Source organism: Filicampus tigris, chromosome 17 (genome assembly GCF_054856515.1).
Source record: "Filicampus tigris isolate MCC_2025a chromosome 17, RoL_Ftig_1.0, whole genome shotgun sequence".
In the NCBI taxonomy this organism is placed as follows: domain Eukaryota; kingdom Metazoa; phylum Chordata; class Actinopteri; order Syngnathiformes; family Syngnathidae; genus Filicampus; species Filicampus tigris.
Genome location: NC_141233.1, coordinates 1,238,540 through 1,245,914, shown reverse-complemented (window position 1 = coordinate 1,245,914; position 7,375 = coordinate 1,238,540).

The following is a 7,375-nucleotide window of genomic DNA, read 5'->3' as shown; positions in this document are numbered from 1 at the left end:
AAAACATATATTGAGTTTACAGTGAAAAACATAAATAAAAGATAAATCTTACATATTTGTGAATAGATTAAGTTTGTACAATGTATGTTTTAAAAAACACAATACTATACCATATACACAATATGATATATATTTATCTATATTTGTCTTGACTTTTCTGTCTTATGGATGTTTAATATGCATTGTTTTGAAATTCAGGAGGAAGCCCGAGTACCCACAATGGATGGATGGATGGATGTACGGACGGACAGACAGATGGATAGTGTGGTTAATGGTTATGTTATGATACTGTTGAATATGTCTCATTTATATTTTGTAAGGTTGCGTAACTGATTGTACAGAGGCATCGCCTACGTGATTTGTCTGTTTTGGCTGGATTGTACCAACAAGGTTTAACTTTAAAACTTAGATTAAAGCTGGTTTAATTTTAAATTGTCCATCCATCCATCCATTATCTCCCGCTTATCCGAAGTCGGGTCGCGGAGGCAGCAGCTTCAGCAGGGAAGCCCAGACTTCCCTCTCCCCAGCAACATCCTCCAGCTCTTCCGGAAGGATCCCAAGGCGTTCCCAGGCAAGCCGGGAGACATAGTCTCTCCAGCGTGTTCTGGGTCGTCCTCGGGGTCTCCTGCCGGTGGGACATGCCCGGAACACCTCACCAGGGAGGCGTCCAGGAGGCATCCTAATCAGATGCCCGAGCCACCTCAACTGGCTCCTCTCGACGCGGAGGAGCAGCGGCTCGACTCTGAGTCCCTCCCGGATGGCCGAACTTCTCACCCTATCTCTAAGGGAGAGCCCGGACACCCTGCGAAGGAAACCCATTTCGGCCGCTTGTATCCGAGATCTTGTTCTTTCGGTCATGACCCACAGCTCATGACCATAGGTGAGAGTAGGAACGTAGATCGACCGGTAAATTGAGAGCTTCGCCTTTCGGCTAAGCTCCTTCTTCACCACGACAGACCGATACAGGGTCCGCATCACAGCAGACGCTGCACCGATCCGCCTGTCGATCTCCCGTTCCATCTTACCCTCACTCGTGAACAAGACCCCAAGATACTTGAACTCCTCCACTTGGGGCAGAATCTCATCCCCGACCTGGAGAGGGCACGCCACCCTTTTCCGACTGAGGACCATGGTCTCAGATTTGGAGGTGCTGATCTTCATTCCGACCGTTTCACACTCGGCTGCGAACCGCTCCAGCGAGAGTTGGAGATCGCGGCTTGAAGAAGCCAACAGTACTACATCATCTGCAAAAAGCAGAGATGCAATACTGAGGCCACCAAACCGGACCCCCTCGACACCTCGGCTGCGCCTAGAAATTCTGTCCATAAAGGTTATGAACAGAATCGGTGACAAAGGGCAGCCTTGGCGGAGTCCAACCCCCACAGGAAACGAATCCGACTTACTGCCGGCAATTCGGACCAAACTCTGGCATCGGTGGTACAGGGACCGGACAGCCCTTATCAGGGGGCTCGGTACCCCGTACTCCCGAAGCACCCCCCACAGAACTCCCCGAGGGACACGGTCGAACGCCTTCTCCAAGTCCACAAAACACATGTAGACCGGTTGGGCAAACTCCCATGCACCCTCGAGGACCCTGCTGAGGGTGTAGAGCTGGTCCACTGTTCCACGGCCAGGACGAAAACCACATTGCTCCTCCTGAATCCGGGATTCGACCTTCCGACGGACCCTCCTCTCCAGCACCCCTGAATAGACCTTGCCGGGGAGGCTGAGGAGTGTGATCCCTCTGTAATTGGAGCACACCCTCCGGTCCCCCTTCTTAAAAAGGGGGACCACCACCCCGGTCTGCCAATCCAGAGGCACTGTCCCCGATGTCCACGAGATGTTGAAGAGACGTGTCAACCATGACAGCCCCTCAACATCCAGAGCCTTTATGAACTCCGGGCGGATCTCATCCACCCCCAGGGCTTTGCCACCGAGGAGCTTTTTGACTACCTCGGTGACTTCAACCCCAGAGATAGGAGAGCCCACCTCAGAGTCTCCAGGCTCTGCTTCCTCAGTGGAAGGCGTGTCGGTGGAATTGAGGAGGTCTTCGAAGTACTCTCCCCACCGACCCACAACGTCCCGAGTTGAGGTCAGCAGCACCCCATCTCCACTATAAACAGTGTTAATGGTGCACTGCTTCCCCCTCCTGAGACGCCGGATGGTGGACCAGAATTTCCTCGAAGCCGTCCGGAAGTCATTTTCCATGGCCTCCCCGAACTCCCCCCACACCCGGGTTTTTGCCTCAGCAACCGCCACAGCCGCATTCCGTTTGGCCAGCCGGTACCCGTCAGCTGCCTCCGGGGTCCCGCAGGCCAAAAAGGCCCGATAGGACTCCTTCTTCAGCTGGACAGCATCCCTTACCGCTGGTGTCCACCAGCGGGTTCGGGGATTGCCGCCACGACAGGCACCGACCACCTTGCGGCCGCAGCTCCGATCGGCCGCCTCAACAATGGAGGCACGAAACATGGTCCACTCGGACTCGATGTCCCCAGCCTCCCCCGGGACGTGGGAAAAGTTCTGCCGGAGGTGGGAGTTGAAACTCCTTCTGACAGGGGATTCTGCCAGACGTTCCATTTTAAAATGAAGACAAATTAAAATTAAATGTGTCTTTAAACCTCAGTTTAGATGTGACTCTTAAACCAAGTTTAAATTTACTTCTGTTGCACCAGAACTTTAAATTCCTGTTTGAACTGTGATAGAGAATTTTAAACCAACAATTGGGATGGCTTGATTTAAACAATGGCTGAATTTTTTAGGTTGATAGAGCAAAGTAATGAAGTTCAAAATTGACAGACAGGCCAAATCCTCTTCAATTTTATGATGAAGAGGTATTTTTGTTGAGATACCGGTTTACCAAGGAAACCGTTTTGGAGCTGAATGGGAAGACCGGACCAACAGTCAAACATAGCAGGTCCAGAAAGTTTTCCAGCAAGCTTTTGAGTCTCTTTTCTCTTTCACTGCGTCGATCTGTTATAACGGTCAACTGGTTGCTGGCAAACAGTCTCTTTCTGTTTCACTGTGCTGTTTTCTTGTCTTCTATTGTTTTCCCATATTACCCCATTAATTTGTTCAGCAAGTTTTTGTCAAAGGAGGAAAAGCTTGAGCTTCTCTGCCAAGCCATTAGCAAGTTAACATTTAGGCGGCACGGTGGTCGACTGGTTAGCACGTCCGCCTCACAGTTCAGAAGTCGTGGGTTCGATCCCGGCTCCGGCCTCCCTGTGTGGAGTTTGCATGTTCTCCCTGTGCCTGCGTGGGTTTCCTCTGGGTACTCCGGTTTCCTCCCACATTCCAAAAACATGCATGGTAAGTTGATTGGACTCTCTAAATTGCCCCTAGGTGTGATTGTGAGCGCGGATGTTTGTCTCTGTGTGCCCTGCGATTGACTGGCAACCAATTCAGGGTGTCCCCCGCCTACTGCCCGAAGACAGCTGGGATAGGCTCCAGCACGCCCGCGACCCTTGTGAGGATAAGCGGTAGGGATAATGAATGAATGAATGAAGTTAACATTTAATGTTAGGCTAATGTTTTTGCTAGTGAGCAACAATGTAAGCCCGTATCTGACTGAGCAGCTAAGGTTTGTGAGTGTTGATGAAAAGGCATTCAAAAAGTCCTTATTCTCTTTGAGAGGCTTATAGATTACAGCACGCAGATCAGGGACAGCATGGTCTATAAAACGGAGGATCATCTAGTAGGTATGATGTCTCCAGCTGACTCTATTTAAGACTGGCAAGGTATGGATGTGGGTGCTCCTATCAGAGAACACAGGGCCGTGTTCCACTCGACAGGTTTATTTATTGTGGCCTGCAACAACACAGACAAAGAATAACCTAGCAACATCATCCAATGCATATCCATTAGTTAACAATATGCCTAAACATTACAATTCACTGTATTAAGCAATTAAACAGCCAAACAATACATACAATACACATTCACATGTTTCATCACTAGAATAACATAGCAAAATCATCCAATACACATCCATCAGATCACAGCATGCCTAGACTCTACAATTCACTGTATTCAGTAATCAAACAGCAAAACAATATAAACAATTCACATTCACAAGTTTCATCATCACTAGAATAGTTAGCCTACTACTGTAGCCGAAATGACTGACTAGTGTTCATAGGGCACGTGCACCCCACCATCATGACATCAGCATCCGCCACGTTGGGAGCTACGGTGAACGAGCATACATAAAAGGCTGTGTATTTGTTGATTCAAAAACAATGTTCAAATGCAAGAAATCGCCGGGGCTTTACAAGGATAAATTAGACACTTAAGCCAGAGACTAATATCTTGCAAAAATAGACATTATAAATGGTTTGTTTTCGTCAACGATGACGATGACGAAAATATTTCGTTAACGCCCCTTTTTTTCATGACAATAACGAGACGATGGCAAGCTAAACGTGGCTCTTTGATGAACGAAAACATGACATGACGTACATGAATTTTCGGTGACGAGATGAGACAGGACGAAATTGTCAGCGTGTGGTCCGTCAGACGTTCAAAATTAATGACATCCCATTGTACACGTAATCTGTCTTTCAAAAAAATGCAATGCTGGTGCAACCTATCCTCGTTTGGGCATGCTCACTGCGGGGCGTGCGCGTCGCACGCCGTCGCACACACCCGCACAACAAAACACGAATAGGTCTGCAGTCATTCGTCTCGGCTCACGCACACTGACACACTTTCCTTTGACGGACCATGGCGACAGTGACAGCAAATGGACTTGGTGGTCAGAAACGAAGGAAAGATATGGACATACTTTCTGTACAACCCAGCAGAAAGAGCAACATGATGCAATGTAGACAGCAGCAACAGTGTATGTGGCCACAAACTAAGTGGAAAGAATGACAAATCTCAAGCGACATCTGACGGCTCACCACGCTGATATTTTATCCCAACTCGTCTTGTTAACATATACTGTATACATTTACTTCAACTCTGTTATTCAACAATTGGCTTGTGATCAATCTCACTGTGCTTAAAGTTTTCCACGTAACTTGTGGTGCAAATGGGCTGAGTTAAGGCATAAGTTATTTTGGTTGAGCTAACGTCAAGGCTAACGTCAATTCATTCGCTTGTTGTGTGTAAAGTCAAATATTAAAAGTAGATTCAGGCATTGGTCCAAAACCATTTTTCTACCGCGTTGGTGTGTGTGTGTGTACAATAATAAACGCGAATCCACAGTTTTTTTGTTTCATGAATATTGAATGACTTTTTAGCCTTAGCAATGCATTTAGCCGCCAAAGTACTTACATTTTTTGATAAACCAGTTCAAAAATGTTTGCCTTTATGTACGGAATGTATGTACGAAATATCATATGCCTATTTTTAACTAAAACAAACTAAAACCTTTTGAATTTTCGTCGACTAAATTTATGAAAACTAGATTAAAACTTTTTGGGGGAGTTTCCGTCGACTAAAACTAGACTAAAAGCTTTTTGAGTTTTTGTCGACTAAAACTAGACTCAAACTATCACTAACAGGAATGACTAAATGTGACGAAAATTAATAAGCATTTTCGTCCAAAAGACTAAGACTAAATCTAAAATGCCTGCCAAAAGCAATACTGGTTTGGATCTCTACAGAATTCCCAAAATTGAATCCTTTGTGTGCGCCGAATATTTTCGCGGACCTTGTGTGTAGTGTGAGTGCCTACAATTCCGAGCAATTTAAACATAAATCTTTAGCCTCCGGTGTGCAATTTACAAACGGGTAGGTGCAGGCGGCGAACAATAACACCGTCATTCGTACTAAGTTACGTGCTGGGTGTTTTCTTGTGAACCGCCCACTAAGCTACACAAACGAACGTACTTATTTTCTTTTTAACAGTGTATGTGATCGTTGATCATTCCTATTTTCCTTTTACCTCACTCACTGAGTGCATGCACGTATGTTACTAAAAGAGAGAAATAAGAGGATTCTGAACTATTTTAAACTTACCGCTATGAAAATGAACGGAGCATCCTCTCGCCAAAAACGGAAAGTTGTTTATAGTGAAATGTTTTCTTCTTACAGCCGATAAACCATCCGACTTCGTTCGTTTTGCCATGTCCAAAACGAGGGTTCACTCGGTCTTCCGCCAAGCAGGAAACCTATAAAAACTCAGTCTGTTGTTAGATTTTCTCCCTTTACGATCGTGTGTGGCATTGCTGCACCCCCCCAACACAGCAACGGTTGACCATGTTTATATATTTCGGCCGTCTAAATCAAGCAAGAAACACAGCGAGTTCGTCTTGCGTGTAACAACAGTAGTCATGTCGCCTCCAGTGCGCTCCCAATATGGCGGCTACCAATGTCAGCGATGACGCGCCGTGCACGGGCCCTATTGACGTGACATCACTCACTAGAATACAGCTACGCTATAGTGTACAACAGTTACCTAACACGAACATTATAAATGATTAAACTCACCTTTTGACATTTACACACAACAACAAACGTGGCGGAACTCGGGCGATCTGCAATTGTGGAGTTTACTGATATGAACAAACAACTAGCTGTGTCGAGGGAAGAAAAGAAAACAACGTCACTCGCTTTCTTAACACTCAGCGCTCGAGGTGCGTTCAATGAATGACATCTGAATGTATCAAATGCCTACTACTACTGCTAATAGTAAAACAATGTGGGCTTTCTAACACAGCTGGCCCCTATTGTCTGCATGGACAGTTGAAGGTAGAAAGATCACTCAAGAGTGAGGATCTTTGACGTCATCTTGCAGTTTCGGGAGCTTGACCAAGCGAGCTACAGGTTGAACGTAAATCCGATCCTTAGCCTTAACGGCAGCAGTCCGGATGCGTCCATCAGCTCCAGGGTAAGTAGCTGTCACTGTACCAACTGGCCATAAAGCTCACAACAATAAGCACCACTTGATTTGGTGTGAGATGTTTCCAGTCTTTATGCCACTTCTGTCTTTCCTGTAAGCTGGGCAGGTCTGGACCAAAAGCGGTCGACGAGAACTTGACTATGTCGCCATCTGCGATTCCCAAGGGTGTTACTAGAGTCAAAAACGCATCTTAGCGTCCCATTAGCAGAATGCTAGGCATGATGGGATCTGGATCCGCTATGTCAGATGAGACATAACCGAGGAGCTTGGCATTCAGGATGCCTTCCACTTCCACAAAGACTGTCCGGAGCACATATTCAGACACAGTCTGTTCCTTAAGAGCAACTTTAAGAGCATTCTTCACTGACCTCACTTATATTTCCCCTATGCCACCGAAGTGAGGAGCACTTGGGGGATTGAAATAGAACTCAATCTGTTGTTATGCCAACTGTTCTGTCAAGGGAGGAGCCATGGCCTTGAATGCCTCATGCAGCTCTCGGACTCCACCAACAAAATTTGTTCCATTGTCGG